The 16,758-nt window shown below is 40.3% G+C and overlaps 1 protein-coding gene across 1 annotated transcript in view; it reads left to right on the top strand.

Moving 5' to 3' along the window:
• Positions 1-16,758, top strand: part of dab1a (DAB adaptor protein 1a) — a 411,680-nt gene that overhangs the window by 203,935 nt on the left and 190,987 nt on the right. Inside the window, exon 3 of the mRNA XM_088350331.1 lies at positions 9,503-9,562. The gene's annotated coding sequence lies outside the window, so the exon portion shown is untranslated. The remainder of the gene's footprint in view (positions 1-9,502; positions 9,563-16,758) is intronic.

Below are 16,758 nucleotides of genomic sequence, written 5' to 3'. Positions count from 1 at the left end.
TTCTATCATGAAATCTTACTTTGTTTCCAATACTTGGAACCATATTTTTAAACCATAACCCCCATCTTGATGGCCTAATCCAAAACGGTAGTTTTAATCCTTTATCCAGGCTTCAAACGTTCCTAACCACAGTACTGACTTGCGTACCGACCTGCGTCTTTTTTTGAATCTGCAATTTGAAACCTTGACTCATGTGAAACTTGATGAATAAAAACCCAAATTCTGAAATAGTAGTGGTTTTCCCAGCATCTGCTTTTCTAGTCCAAATCTATTGAGATTTTATGTTTGAAGAAGAATGTGAGACATTTGTACCTAGATCCTATATTTGCACGAGGTCACTTCTGTACTAACAGAACTAGCAAAGACAACAAGGCGCATGCCGGTCTGGCAGGTTGCTGTATCAGTATGCCGGTGGCGTCCTCATGTTTCTTCCCCTCCCCATTCCACTGCGTCCAGCTCGGCTTGATGATTTCCCCTCTCAGTCATACCTGCAAACGTAGCTGTCTTTGTGTGTATCCTGGTTCTGCAGCTCATCCTTTTTTGGAAAGGGGAAAATGGAGCTCCATTTGGCTGGGCTGCCAGGGCGGCCTTCACTTACTGCAAGGCTGAAAGATGTGCAGTTTCGCAAAATGTAGTGTGCCATTGTTGGCGGCTATCAGATAAGACTGTATTCTAACCTTCAACCTGTAACTTGAAGCCCAACAGAGAGCTACTTGAAACCTTAAATTGAGTTTATAAAAATACCTACTCTGAAATCCCTGACTGGAAAGACAACCTCATCCTGATTTAATGCCCCATTTTGAAATGCTTAAACTAGGGCTGCACGATTAACCAATATCTAATCAATATTTGATATGACGTAATATGATTGTGTAATCACAAGAGACTGAGGTTTGAGCCTTGTGTGAGCAGAGAGAAACCATAAAAAAACTCCCCAGAAGAGGGCACTGGTTTTTTTTTTTGGGTGAAAGCATGTCAATATTATTAGCCTTTTTGTTGTTTTCCTCTTAAGAACCATTTTTGTACTTTTTATACATCTTACTTGAAAATGTGAACGTTTTTTAAAGTTTTTTCTACTGTTGGGAGATTTATAGGAAAAATAAGAACATTTAAAGTTAAATAAAATACCATTCAAGGCTATTAATATATATATATATATATATATATATATATATATATATATATATACAGTGGAACCTAGGTTCTCGACCATAATCCGTTCCAGAAGCCTGTTCGAGAACCGATTTGTTCAATCACCGAAATCATTTTTCCCATTAAAAATAATGTAAATCGTTTTAATCCATTCCAACACCCTGAATGTTTACCATGAATGTTTTAACGTAAACATGAAGCTAACCCTGGCTAATCACACATTCGCGTTATCGTAATCTTCCGTACGAAAGATTACGCTAACATGAACGTGTAAAAATAAAAAAACCAGGTCGTTTACAAGTCATTTGGCACCACAAGTGGCTAGCGCTTCATTGGAAAGGGGGCTCCGTTCCAACACCCTGAATTTTGGGCTCAGTTCCAACACCCTGAATATTTACCTGAATGTTCAACGTAATCATAGAGCTAACCCAGGCTAATCGTACGTTCGCGTTATCGTAATCATCCGTACGAAAGATTACGCTAACAGGAACGTGTAAAAAAAAAAAAGATAAAGAAAAGAATTATGAATAGGATTTCTTACCTTTGTGGTGGTCAGCAGAAGGCGCATGCTGTATTCCCTAGCACGATCGGAAACTCGCACACCTCTTTCATATTTAGCTATTATTTATTTCTTAAAGGAAATAGTTGTACGAACAACTTTTCTTTTTACACCTGTCCTGCTTGCACCGACCTTCTTCGGAGGCATTGTTAGGGGCTAAAACACTCCGTTCACCGATATTAAAAGCGAAAGCAAAAAGAGGCAAGTGCGCACGTGATAACAGTTTGTCACGAGGGGTGGGGGCGATCTACACAAACTACACTCGTACGCCGCTCAGCATCGCACTCTAGCGTACGCACTCACGCATTACCGGCGTTCGAACTCCGAATTTTTGACCGAACAGCGAAGCAAGAATTTCTCGAAATTTTTGGTCGAACACCAATTTGTTCGAACTGAGATATATATATATATATATATAGATAAATTCTTTTTTTTTCTTTCAAAACTGTGCAGCCCAAGTTTAAACCTCTGCCCTTGGATTGGAACCCTTTTAAATCAATCTAACCCTGACTTAAAACTCTACTTAACTGTCTTCACTAGAAGCCCTTTTCAGAACCTACACCCTTCCATTTTGCGACTATAAGTCAGAATTTTGAAGTACAATGAGGTGAAATTTTGATTAAAACGTATAATTCAAAATTCCTGTCGGAAAGCCTTATTTGAAATGTTTGTTTGCATCCTTAGCTCAAGTTTGAAACCGTATCCTGATCCACCAACTGGTTTGTTTGAATCCTGCACTACTGGTATTACTGTTAGAACCCAGTCAATTGCTTGCTCTTCTGCTTTTGCTGTGCAGTAGAAGCAGCTCTTACTTGCATTGCAGATGGCAGTCGTTGTGTAAGCGCATCTCTGGGTATGTGTGTTATGTCTCAGTGGGTTTCTGGTGAGAGGGTGCTCAAGTGTATAGGACTCATCATTGGTTATTAGGAGCAAGCGGGTGGCCAGCAGGTTGAAGAGGTAGAGCCATGCTTCACAAACGTAATGAGACAATGATCAGATCGCAATCACTTCTCTGAAAACTGGCGCAAGAGTTACACTCCCATTGTCTTTGAATCTATAATCTATTGCTAAAGCCTTACTTTCCAACTTTCACCTAGATTTCAGCCTCTGATTCTGACTTAAAGCAGTTCTTTATCCTATGAAATGATCTGCATTTTTTATATAGCGCTTTTCAAGTCAATGACTTCCCAAAGCGCTTTACCATGTGCTCCACATTTCCCAATAGCGGCCTTGTATTGCAACCATGTAAGACGCTAAGGCGGTATTAGGGGTTCAGTGTCTTACCCAAGGACACTTCGACATGTACACAGACGAGGCGGGATTCGAACTGGGATCCCTTGATCCCAAGACGAGCGCTCAACCTCCTGAGCTACTGCCGCTATCAGTTGTTTGAAACACTCATCCAGGCTCTAAAGACTAAACTAGTCATATGCCCAACCAACCCCCCATCAATCCATCCATCCATCCATCATCCATCCATCCATCCATCCATCCATCCATCCATCCATCCATCTATCCATCCGTTCTTCCATCCATCCATATAGCCTGTACGTGAAAGTCTTAATACAGTGTGTCGCACAAAAGCACATATAGTTTGTGTGGCAAGTAGAGAGCTTTTGCTACAGTAGCTATGTCAATGATGCATCAACGGCTGGCCAGGTTTTATGCCAGGTTTTATATGAATAACTTATACTTTTCGTGGACAATATCTCTGTATTATTTGTGATTGCATCTTTTGCTGTCTGGTAATCCTGAAAGGGGGATGCCACATGTGAGGTCCCTTCTCAAAGTCTCTTCATTTTCCTCATGTTGGGGTTTTTGAGTTTTTCCTTGCCCTCATGTTGGTTCCAGATCAGGGGATGATGTAATAATAGTCTGGAAAAAATAGTCTGTGTAATAACCTGTGCAGCCCTTTGAGACTCTTTGTGATTAAGGGCTAAACAAAAAAAATGACTTGACTTGACTTATAATCAAAATCATCCTAGAATTAATCTTGAGATCTATTTCTTAATCCCAGGAGTTATATTTCAAAGTTGACCTGTGACATTTTCTGGAGAAAAACATTCTTGCAACACTAATATGAAACAGTAATGTATGCTAGAAGACTTAGATTGCAACTCAAAATCTAGCTTAAAGCGTTAACCCTGTCTTTAAAACACTATTGCTTTATCCCACTTTGAGTTAACGAACCAGATGTAATACCCAAACATTTGGTTCGCATTTAACCCTACTTTACTAAAATAATTATCCCTGTTTTGAAATGTCAACCCATATGAAAACGATATAAAATAACCACATTTGTTGAATCAAATTGTCATTTTGAACGCCATATTTTTTTGTTTCTGGTTTAAAATGCTCATTATGCCTTAAAACCCTCTTTCAAACACAACCAATTCTTGAAACACATCTTCAATGGTTAATCCAAGTTTTGGAATCTGTTTTAAACCTTAACCTAGCTTGCAATTCAAATTCACAACTCCAGTGTTAGTTTGATACTTTAACTCAGAAGACAAGACTCAAAACCTTTCAAACGCATGATACCCCCTCTTTGAAAATGAATGCCTAATCTCGAAACACTCTCTTGAATTAGAAAAAAACTTTCACCGAACTCATATTCAGGGTTGGGTAGGGTTACTTTAACTTGATTACTTTCAACTACTTTTGGATTACTCCAATAACAAAAATGCTAATAAAAGACAAAAGCAACTAAATATGAATAAAATGACTAGTTTTTTTGCAAGCTTGGGGAGTAACGGAATACATGGAACAGCAAAAATGATGTTGGCAAGCGGTTTGGATTTATTTTCATTTTGTTTCTGTCGCATTTTATGTTAGTTTTAACGGAGATCAAAGAGATCAAAGCCAGGAGAGAAAGCTTACCACGTGTTGTGAGTCATCATTGTATTCATATTTAGTTTTTTTTGTCTTTTATTAGCATATTTGGTATTGGAGTAATCCAAAAGTAATTGAAAGTAATCAAGTTAAAGTAACCCTACCCAGCCCTGCTCATATTCTTTAAATATGCCATTTAAAAACCCTGACTTGAAATGTTGGACTAGTTTCCCCCCTTTGAAATGTCAAACCAAGCTTGCGACCCCAATTGAAACCTTAACCTAAGCTTGAAAAATTTGCTCTGAAACTTCAATTATGTCTTAAAAATCAATCACTTGTTGTTGCCATTTTTTTGCAACGCAGATGAGAAAAACGGATACGATTTCTGGCAACCTTGCTGGCAATGATTAATTCATTTTATAGTCTTCTTAGCTAGGAATTAATGTGCACTTAATATTCAATATTCCTTTACATGCACTTCGCACGCACATGATTGCAACACGATTATGAAAGCGGCCCGCCTGGTGCGTGGGTGCGCGCTGGGGGGGTTGCCGAAAAGGGCGAACCAGCAAAAATAAAAAGACGTGGTGGGTTTTCGTAAATGACTTGGTTAATTCTGTTTCGCCTCGGCAGTAATGCTTAAGTAATTGAAAGTGGAAACAAAAACGGAACGAAAAAGACAATTTGCAGGGCATGGCTGCAAATGGAGCCCTACTGCATTTCCCTATATAGGAAAATTGCAACTCATTTATTTCGCCACCTCTTATTGTCTGCAAAGTCTTTACGTTTTACTACCCGACTGAGGGAAAAGGACTAAATTACACAATATCAGTCCTCTGTGTTTTTAGTCTGCATAATTGGACCTTGTTGAGGCGTGTCAATTGTTAATTATCATACACTGCCAGTAGTTAGCATTAAAGAATTCTTGATAAAATACCTGTGTGAGCCGAATAGGCACTTAACAGGTGAACATGTTTGAACTTTTCACAACCTTTTGAATGCACTTCCAGTTCCGCTTTGAAGAACTTCAGCAACTCCTGCTTTTTTTTTTCTTTTTTTTTTACAAGGAACTGAGTACCGTATTTTCCGCACTATAAGGCGCACCTAAAAGCCTTTATTTTTTTCAAAAGCTGACCATGCGCTTTATAATACAGTGCGCCTTATATATGGATCAATATTAAGTCGCCGCCCACTAGATTTTCCCCCGAACGCAAAGTAGTCCGCTGTGTATGCTGGGATTTATTTACCGGCGTTTCATTGGCTAACCAATGTGTCAATCATCATTTGAATCGATCACGATTGGCTAAAGTTATTCGGAGGTAAAGGGGGCGAATCCTTTTTATCATTTACAGGCTCGCATAGGCTAAAGGCGCAAAACAAAGCCTGCAATTGGCTGAAAAAGATATGTCACTCATCAGTTGAATCGATCACTATTGGCTAAAATTATTCGGAGGTAAAGGGGGCGGATCCTTTTCATCATTTACAGGCTGGCATAGGCTAAAGGGGCAAAACAAAGCCTGCAATTGGCCGAAAAAGATGAATGTGAATAGCAAGTTGGGTTGACGGCATAGAGAAAACAGTATTTTACTATTCTGTACTGTATTTGTAAATATTTTACTCTCCTGGATTTACTACACTCACGGATATAAGAGGACCATGGTTGCATATTATTATTGAACACAAGGACTTCGGTGAGCTACTCCGGCTATATATTTTCCCTGTATCTTGTTTCAGACTGAACTCGATGTTTCTGTGATAAGCGGTGCAGATAATGGATGGAATGGAGTGTCTATTTTTAAATTAAACTCAATTCCAAGTGTTTATTGTCATATGCACAGTAAAGTTGCGAGCGAAAAAGAAAACAGAAACTAAGGAATGGTTGGCATTTCTTGAATCCCAAGACTTAAACCTTCCGTATGATATTCGGAACGATGCATTTGAGTGACATCGTACGGACACCGCATCCGCACGTGTCTAAGACACGTATTTGCTTCTTTGCAAGCTTTGGGAATGTTAAGGGGGTAATAAGTTTGACAGAACTATATGATTGTTTTGTCGACGTTCCCATTGTAGCGCCTTATAATCCGGTGTGTCTTATGTATGTCAAATGTAGGACAAAAAACTATTTTTTCGGGGTGCGCCCTATAACCCGGTGCGCCTTATAGTGTGGAAAATACGGTAAATACATTTATAACATGGGTTTATGCTTTAAACATATCCAAGTGTGTCCCCTTGCGGTGAATCCACATTTCGCTGCTAATTACTGGCAGTGTTCTCATAAAAATGGTATTCAACAGTCAGTCCCCTTTATCATGCTGTGGACTTTTTTTTAACATTTAAGACACCAAGACCAAAGTGATACATCCACGCTATACATGTAGAGAACCAAAATTAAAAATAAATAACAATTATATTTAAAAAAACGTCATAAAGGGGACAGAATAAGGGTTCCGCCACCTGAACAACATTTACTGAAAAATACAGAAAGTGAGCAACATGAAATAAATGTGAGTGCAGAGCATTTTCTTACATGGATGATATTCCAAAGTATTTAGATATTTATTTTGTAATAATAAGCCTTATGTACTGTACATTCCGGACTATAAAGTGCACTTAAACACCCCAAATTCACCAAAAGTTTGAAGCTGTGCCTTAAAACCCGGTGCATTTTATTTACCAGGTGTTGGGAATCTTTTCATGAATACATATGGCTCTGTTATAAAATGGGAATTGCGCATCTCTTAAGTGTATGTATATAAGGGGAGCAGATTGTATATATTCAATTCAGGACCATTCTGGAAGAAAACTTGATGGAGTTAGAAAAAGACCTGAGATTGGGACGGAGATTTGTCTTCCAACAAGACAATGATCCAAAACATAAATCAAAAGCTACAATGGAATGGCTCACCCAAATCATATCAAGGTGTTAGAATGGCCAAGTCAAAGTCCAGACCTCAATTCAATTGAGAATCTGTGAAAAGACCTGAAAACTGCTGTTCACAAACGCGTTCCATCTAACCTCACTGAGCTCGAGCTGTTTTGCAAGGAGGAATGGGCAAAAATATCAGTTTTTCGATTTGCTAAACTGATAGAGACACACCCCAAGTGGGAGAATGCACAGCGCTCTAGCTGAATGCGTTAGCACTGACATAATTGTAAGTTGAAATCTTCTTCAGCAAAATGATCAATGGGATTTTAAAGCAAGCCTGTCAGCTATATGCTAACACCTAATGTGTGTGTGAGTTAATCTTTTAAGATCCGATGTCAAAGCACAATCATCCTTTAAATTGCAATTATGCAGAAGTGTGAAATTCAGAGTAAACAGATTAGTCTCTGTCATTTAAACAACTCATTGGAAACTATCATACATGTTAAGTTTCAGAACAATAAATTTCGTTTTTCAATCTACTTTATTGTTATTTTATGTTTACATGTGATTATTACAATGTTTAATTATTCCAAATTTTCTGGTGTTCTTTAACATAGTCATATGTAGCACTCATATTCGTCTGCTGCTCTCGAAGGAATGAGATCACGTGGAGTTCGAGATTATGATTGCCGAGTCTCGATCAGGGCAGCACGGCGGCGCAGTGATTAGCGTGTGTGCGGCACAGTTCTTGGGAACTTTCTGTGTGGGTTCAAATCCAGCTACCAGACTTGTGTGGAGTTTGTATGTTCTCCCCGTGCTTGCGTGGGTTTCCTCCGGGCACTCCGGTTTCCTCCCACATTCCAAAGACATGCATTTTCAGTTGGATTGGCCTGTCCAAATTGTCCCTAGGTGTGAATGAGCGAGCTGTCCCTGTGTGCCCTGCGATTGGCTGGCAACCATTTCAGGGTGTCCCCTGCCCACTGCCCGATGATTGCTGGGATGGGCTCCAGCACCCCCGTGACCCTACTGAGGATAAGCGGTGCAGCTAATGAGATGAGATGGTTTAAGATCAGGTAATTGTGCAATCGTGTAATTGTAATCCCGTGCAGTCTTTTGAGACATTTTTGTGATTAAAGGCTATATAAATAAATGTGACTTAACTTGAGATGAGAAATACCGTTTTTAAAGACCAGTACGACTAAATTTCCAACAGAAGTTACTGTATTTTCAGGAATATAAAATGCTTGGCCGGTCCAAATTGTCCCTAGGTGTGAATGAGCGAGCGAGTTGTCTGTCCCTGTGTGCCCTGCGATTGGCCGGCAACCGGTTCAGGGTGTCCTCTGCCCACTGCCCGATGATTGCTGGGATGGGCTCCAGCACCCCCGCGACCCTACTGAGGATAAGCGGTGCAGCTAATGAGATGAGATGAGATGAGATGACTCTCGATCAACGCTTTTTCCGGTGCAGAACGGCAAAAAAGACGATGATAAAGACTATGGATAATTCGGCTACATTTTAATCGGCAAAACTTTGTTCACAAAAAAATTTCGGCGACCCAAAGAAAAAAGAAATATTTAGAAATCGGTAGATGTTGCTCTCAGATCGGTAGGCGGGAGAATCGTAGCCAAAGGGGTAGTCTCCCGTCCAAATTGGGAGACTTAACAAGTGTGAAATATCAACTAAGTTACTCCAACGTATTGCAGAGTCATTTCATGTCAATTCTATGACAGCAGAAAACTTAAGATTCATTCTTGCCCCGTGTCCAATTTGATGTCCCGCCATTCTCGCCCCGTGTTTCTTCCCGAAGTGCACTCACGTTAGCCTAATTTGCTCTCCACGGATGTAAACGTGTGCATGGACGTGCACGTGTGTGTGTTTTTGCCGGCTTTGTGCTACATTAGCCTCACAGTCACAGGTAATGATCTCATCTCCCCGCTGGCGTTGAGAAGCACAAAAGGAGAATCACATGCACACACACACTCGAATTGCCATTGTAATGTTGCACTAATGGGCTACCTGACAAGTGCTTTTTCTTAATACCGTGCCCCCTCCCTCCCTTCTCACTTTCCCATTTTCTCCTTCCCCTGCAGGTGCACGTTTGTCCGCCTTTGAGGAACTCTGACATGGATGCTAGGTGTGCTGACGCTAAGGTGGGTTATTCAGCAGAACGCTCTAACAGGTCTCTCGTTCTGGAGGGAGTTTTAGAGTCTCTGCATGTCTTCTGTAATTCACCCGCTAAATATAGCCACAAACTTGGAAAGCCTGACTATTCTCAGCAAAACACAATTCCCACAATGCTTCAGTTTGAGTGCTGGTTGTCGTGGTTATCAAAGCGATATTTGTGTAATTTCAACTAGGCTGTTTTATGTGGTATGAACAGACCATTTAAAAGAGAATATTCTAGTATCAGCTATTTTTGTGGCTAGCAATGAACTTGAAGTGTGGACAGTAAGATCGTAAAACTCAAAAGACGTTCCTGAGCACAATTGATACGTGTATAGTTTAGCACAGTGGTTCTCAACGGGTCTACCTTCAGGACGCACCTTCTGACCCAAATTTCAAGCCGTGAAGCAAGTAAAAAAAAATCCACTTCTCAAATGTATTGGTGAAGAGGATTTTGCAGTTTAAACCAGAGATAGTATTCACTTTACGAAAACATAAAATGACCAGCAAAACAAAACTGACTTTAAGTACCGTATTTTCCGCACTATAAGACGCACCGGGTTGTAGGGCGCACCCCCAAAAAATAGTTTTTGGTCCTATATTTTCCATACATAAGGCGCACCGGATTATAAGGCGCTACAATGGGAACGTCGACAAGTCAGCTGGTTCAGTCAAGCTTATTACCCCCTTAACATTCCGAAAGCTTGCAAAGAAGCAAATACGTGCCTCAGACATGTACAGAAACGGTGTCACCAATCACTCAAATGCATCGTTCCTCATATCATTCAGAAGGTTAAAGTCTTGGGATTTAAGAAATGCCAAACATTTCTTAGTTTCCATTTTATTTTTTGCTGGCAACTGTGTGGACAGCAAAGTAAGAATTGGGGTTCTTTACTGTGCATATGACGATAAACACTTTGAATTGAATTTAGTTTAAAAATAGACTCATCACAGAAACATCAAGATCGTTCTAAAACAAGATACCGGGAAAATATAAAGCCGCAAAGCTCACCTAAGTTCTCTTGCAGCCATCACGTTCAATAATGATACGTAACCATGGTCTTCTTACAACCGTGAGTGTAGTAAATCCAGGAGAGTAAAATATTTAGGAATACAGAATAGTACAAAAAAAATTCTCTATACCGTAGTGCAACCCAACGTGTGATTCGCATTCATCTTTTTCGGCCAATTGCAGGCTTTGTTTGGCCCCTTTAGCCTATGCGAGCCTGTAAATGATAAAAAGGATCCGCCCCCTTTACCTCCGAATAACTTTAGCCAATAGTGACTGATTCAAATGATGATTGACTCATTGGTTAGGAAATGAAACGCCGGTATATAAATCCCAGCATACACCGCGGACTACTTCGCCTTTGGGGGAAAATCCAGTCGGCGGCTGCTTGCCATGGTTGCAAGACTTTGCCACTTAATATTGATCCATAAATAAGGCTCACTGTATTATAAGGCGCATGGTCAGCTTTTGAAAAAAATAAAGGCTTTTAGGTGCGCCTTATAGTGCGAAAAATACGGTAATAATGTTCCTTCTAATGCTCAATTAGCTGCATTTTTTATGAAATCCGGAACGTTTCATTTCTATGGCTTTGTTTTCAAGATAATGACATCCATATCTCATATATTCTCCTCTGTATTTGTCTTACGCTCAACATGTATAAACAAACTCACCATCTACAGTTAAAGATTTTAGATAACCCTCTGTTATTATCATTTTTTTTTGCCAAAACAAATGCCTCCAACCCACTGGAAATGGATCCGTTACCCACTTTTAGGTCCAAACCCACCATCCGAAAAATGCTCGTTTAGTAGACTCCCAAAATAAGGATGGAATACATGAATGATGTTTGAGCTTGCAATGAAAACAGGAGACGACTGGACAGCCTGTTTCCTAATACATGGCGTTGGGCATTTATGGTGATTTTTTTGCTGTGCAGTGGGTTGTGCGAACCAGCAAGGTTCTAAACCCGTTTTGGCATTTTATCGTATCCGTTTTGATTAAGATAAGATATATAGTTTTGGTGTTTTTGTCTACTGTTTTCTGGCCTTGCCCCCTGTTTAATACGGTTTACTGCTAAATTGATTCAAACATGTATAAACAAACTCATTGTCATCATTAGCATTATTTGCCTGGACAAATGCAACCGGACTAATGCCTGCGATCCACTGGAAATGGGTCCGCTACCCACTCTTAGGTCCCGACCCACCAGTTGAAGAACATTAGTTTATTAAATGCTCAAAATAACGATGGAAGACCTCAATACATTTTGAGCTTACAATGATAACAGGAAACGACTGCACAAAACCCTTTATGATGCAAAAAGTCTAACCGGTTTTAAATGTTCTCCCCTGAGCCCTTTCTTTTCATTAAATGTCTTATGTTACAAAAGCAGATCAGTCCTACACGGTGTAGACACCAAGGAACAGCAACATGATTAGCCAATATAGACGACAATGTAAACAGTGCATAATAGTCAAAATAACGCACCCTGGCATCCTATGCAATCTCCTTTGCAGGTGTCCAATAGTAAAAACAGAAATTAATTATTCAATGTAAGCAAGCACAATGAAAACAAATCCCAATGAACATTGTATGATTTACTTATCAACAATTATAGTGTTTGTTGTTGGTTTTGTCCTGGTAGCCTTTCTTTGATCGTAATTAATTTTCTGTGATCAAGTAAGGAGAAATGCATGTTCAAATAGAATCTATATCTTCATTAAATCCATCCATCCATCCAGCTTATCCTCAGTAGGGTCGCGGGGGTGCTGGAGCCCATCCCAGCCATCTTCGGGCAGTGGGCAGGGGACATTCTGAACTGGTTGCCAGACAGTCGCAGTGCACACAGGGACAGACAATTCGCTCGCTCATTCACACCTAGGGACAATTTGGACCGGCCAATTAACCTGATATGCATGTTTTTAGAATGTGGGAGGAAACCGGAGTGCCCGGAGGAAACCCACGCAAGCACGGGGAGAACATGCAAACTCCGTACAGGAAGTTGGTAGCTGGATTTGAACCCAAGACCTCAGAACTGTGCTGCACACGCGCCGCCGTGCTGCCCCTTCATTAAATCCAGTATTCAAAATATTCTCCCGACCGGCAACTGTTTTTTTACTTCATGGGATTCCTCTGGTGGGCTGGAGGGAAGCGGGTGTGCGTAACCGAGCAGCTTAAAAATGAATGAGGACAACATTTATGGGAAAGAGCCAACCCTGAATTATTCATTCACGATATTGAGAATATAGTCTGCCACTGTCGGCCAGGCTCCGCGTCCCCCCCATCACCGCATATGCTCAGTTAAAGAGGTCAAGTGAGGTCTTTATCCCGCCGTTTCAGTCCGAGGAATCCTTGAGTTTTATTATTCTTTCTTTTGGGGGGGGGTTCCTCTCTGTCTTTTGGAGTCATCTATGTGCTTTGATTGAATAAAATATATTTTAATTGATAATAGACTGATATTGAATCTTCATTTCTTGCTGTCGATAGATTTCTCTTTGGTTTTCTCAAGAAAAACATCAATTTTATTCAACTATTTTCTTGGTGATTGCTAAGAAACAGCAAAATGTCAGACGAATTTTCTTCCTCTGGTTGAAAAAAAAGTTGCACCTTTTTCATAAAGCAAAATGTATTCCTATATATATATTTTTTGCTATTTTTTTTCCCTTTTATTTTCTTTGTTATTGTATGTGTTTGTCTTGCTGTCGGTCACCCCTTTTGAGGGATATGACCATGGTAGATCGATAGATAGATAGAAAATGTATTACGGGCAGGGTTGGGTAAAAGTAATTGAAAGTACCGTATTTTCTGCACTATAAGGCGCACCTAAAAGTCTGATTTTTTTTTTCAAAAGCTGACCATGCGCCTTATAATAAAGTGCGCCTTATATGTGGATCGATATTAAGTCGCAAAGCAGCCGCCGACTAGATTTTCCCCTGAACGCGAAGTAGTCCGCGGTGTATGCTGGGATTTATATACCGGCGTTTCATTGGCTAACCAATGTGTCAATCATCATTTGAATCGATCACTATTGGCTAAAGTTATTCGGAGGTAATAGGGGTGGATCCTTTTTATCATTTACAGGCTCGCATAGGCTAAAGGGGCAAAACAAACCCTGCAATTGGCCGGAAAAGATGTGTCAATCATCAGTTGAATCGATCACTATTGGCTAAAGTTATTCGTAGGTAAAGGGGGCGGATCCTTTTTATCATTTACAGGCTCGCATAGGCTAAAAGGGCAAAACAAAGCCTGCAATTGGCCGAAAAAGATGTGTCAATCATCAGTTGAATCGATCACTATTGGCAGTAGCTCAGGAAGTAGAGCGCTCGTCTTGGGTTCAAGGGATCCCAGTTCGAATCCCGCCTCGTCCGTGTTACATGTCGAAGTGTCCTTGGGTAAGACACTGAACCCCTAATACCCCCAATAAGCAGGTTAGCGCCTTACATGGCTGCAAGGCCGCTATTGGGAAATGTGGAGCACATTGTAAAGCGCTTTGGGAAGTCATTGACTTGAAAAGCGCTATATAAATGCAGATCATTTCATTTTTCATTTCAGCTACTCCGGCTATATATTTTCCCAGTATTTTGTTTCAGAGTGATATCGATGTTTCTGTGATGGGTCTTTTTTTAAATTAAAGTGTTTATTGTCATATGCACAGTAAAGTTGCGAGCAAAAAAGAAAATAGAAACTAAGGAATGGTTGGCATTTCTTGAATCCCAAGACTTTAAACTTCCGAATGATATTTGGAACGATGCATTTGAGTGACATCGTACGGACACCGCATCCGCACGTGTCTACGACACGTATTTACTTCTTTGCAAGCTTTGGGAATGTTAAGGGGGTAATAAGTTGGACTGAACTATCTGACTGTTTTGTCGACGTTCCCATTGTAGCGCCTTATAATGCGGGGCGCCTTATGTATGGAAGATATAGGACCAAAAACCATTTTTTGGGGGTGCGCTCTATAACCCGGTGCGCCCTATAGTGCGGAAAATACGGTAATCAAGTTAAAGTAACCCTACCCAACCCTGATTACGTGGGACTTGTGAAAATGGGTGGGGTTGACTGTACATTAGCCAGATGCCATCTATTGGCAGGCAAAAGGCCACGGCACAGTTGCATTGTGGGAGCTTGTAGGTGAAACAGGTCGCTACTAATGTCATTGCGCTTGTATAAATTCACCTCCAGACGCATCGACAGAGCGTAAAGGACGTTATTTATAGCCGTTGACTGATGCCTGATGAAAGACGGATATATTTGGATTGTATGTATGGGCCTGGGGATTTTACATTTAAATTAGGTGTGAAATGTAAAGCACGTTTCATTTTTAGGTTGATTTCAGCTACAAAGCGATGCCAAGAATGTGCCATGCATATATTTCTCAGATGCCACCTGACTTTCACATATCTGGATGCATTTCCATGAAAGTGAGATTTGTAAAAACTGTTCATTTTACAGTCAGACATTTTTGACTTCTGTTTTTTGCTGGGCCAAAAATAAACTCAATTTTGTAAGTGATGAGGGCAGATTTTCAGAAAATGAATAATACTTTTGCAGACATTCAAGAATGGATGATGGATTCTTCATCAACCTTTCAAGGGAAGAATAAATCTTACTTTTGTATGTGCAGATGGGGTATCTCTGTCAGGGGACCTGCTGATCTATGTGTGTCTAGCTCCTTACAGTTGGTGGTTGCAATAAGTCTGATTGTTTTCGCTGTTAGGCCATGAGCCACAATAGCAGCGAGTCTGTGTATTTCGTGGAGCTTTTGTAAAAGAGGTTTGGCAGTTATCTAAAATGTAAACATACAAAGAATTTTTAGTCATGTAAAACTATTAGGGTAAAAGAATGTACCGTATTTTCCGCACTATAAGGCGCACCTAAAAGTATTTTTTTTTTTTTACAAGCTGACCGTGCGCCTTATAATACAGCGCGGCTTATATATCGATCAATATTAAGTCGCAAAGTCTTCCAACTAATGGAAGCAGCCGTCGACTAGATTTTCCCCCGAACGCCAAGTAGTCCGCGGTGTATGCTGGGATTTATATACCGGCGTTTCATTGGCTAACCAATGTGTCAATCATCAGTTGAATCGATCACTATTGGCTAAAGTTATTCGGAGGTAAAGGGGGCGGATCCTTTTTATCATTTACAGGCTGGCATAGGCTAAAGCGGCAAAACAAAGCCTGCAATTGTCCGAAAAGGATGTGTCAATCATCAGTTGAATCGATCACTATTGGCTAAAGTTATTCGGAGGTAAAGGGGGCGGATCCTTTTCATCATTTACAGGCTCGCATAGGCTAAAGGGGCAAAATAAAGCCTGCAATTGGCCGAAAAGGATGTGTCAATCATCAGTTGAATCAATCACTATTGGCTAAAGTTATTCGGAGGTAAAGGGGGCGGATCCTTTTTATCATTTACAGGCTCGCATAGGCTAAATGGACAAAACAAAGCCTGCAATTGGCCGAAAAAGATGAATGTAAATTGCATGTTCGGTAGAACTACGGCATGGAGTAAACAGTATTTTACTATTCTGTACTGTATTTGTAAATATTTTACTCTCCTGGATTTACTACACTCACGGATATAAGAGGACCATGGTTGCACATTATTATTGAACGCAACGACTTCGGTGAGCTACTCCGGCTATATATTTTCCCAGTATCTTGTTTTGGAGTGATATCGATGTTTCTGTGATGGGTCTTTTTTTAAATTCAATTCAATTCAACTCAAGTGTTTATTGTCATATGCACAGTAAAGTTGCGAGCGAAAAAAAAAATAGAAACTAAGGAATGGTTGGCATTTCTTGAATCCCAAGACATTAATATTCCGAATGATATTTGGGACGATGCATTTGAGTGACATCGTACAGACACCGCATTCGCACGTGTCTACGACACGAATTTGCTTCTTTGCAAGCTTTGGGAATGTTAAGGGGGTAATAAGTTGGACTGAACTATCTGACTGTTTTGTCGACGTTCCCATTGTAGCGCCTTATAGTCCGGTGCGTCTTATGTATGGAAGATATAGGACCGAAAACTATTTTTTTGGGGGTGCGCCCTATAACCCGGTGCGCCCTATAGTGCGGAAAATACGGTATCTATTTTTAAACGGCTGTATGGATGTATATTCTTACCATATGATTATTTTTCTGTAGATGTTTCTTATCAGCACTCT

The sequence above is a fragment of the Urocampus carinirostris genome, chromosome 12 (genome assembly GCF_059441175.1).
Source record: "Urocampus carinirostris isolate Australia breed hairy pipefish chromosome 12, RoL_Ucar_1.0, whole genome shotgun sequence".
NCBI classification, from domain to species: Eukaryota; Metazoa; Chordata; class Actinopteri; order Syngnathiformes; family Syngnathidae; genus Urocampus; species Urocampus carinirostris.
This window is presented reverse-complemented; position numbering and strand designations above follow the sequence as displayed.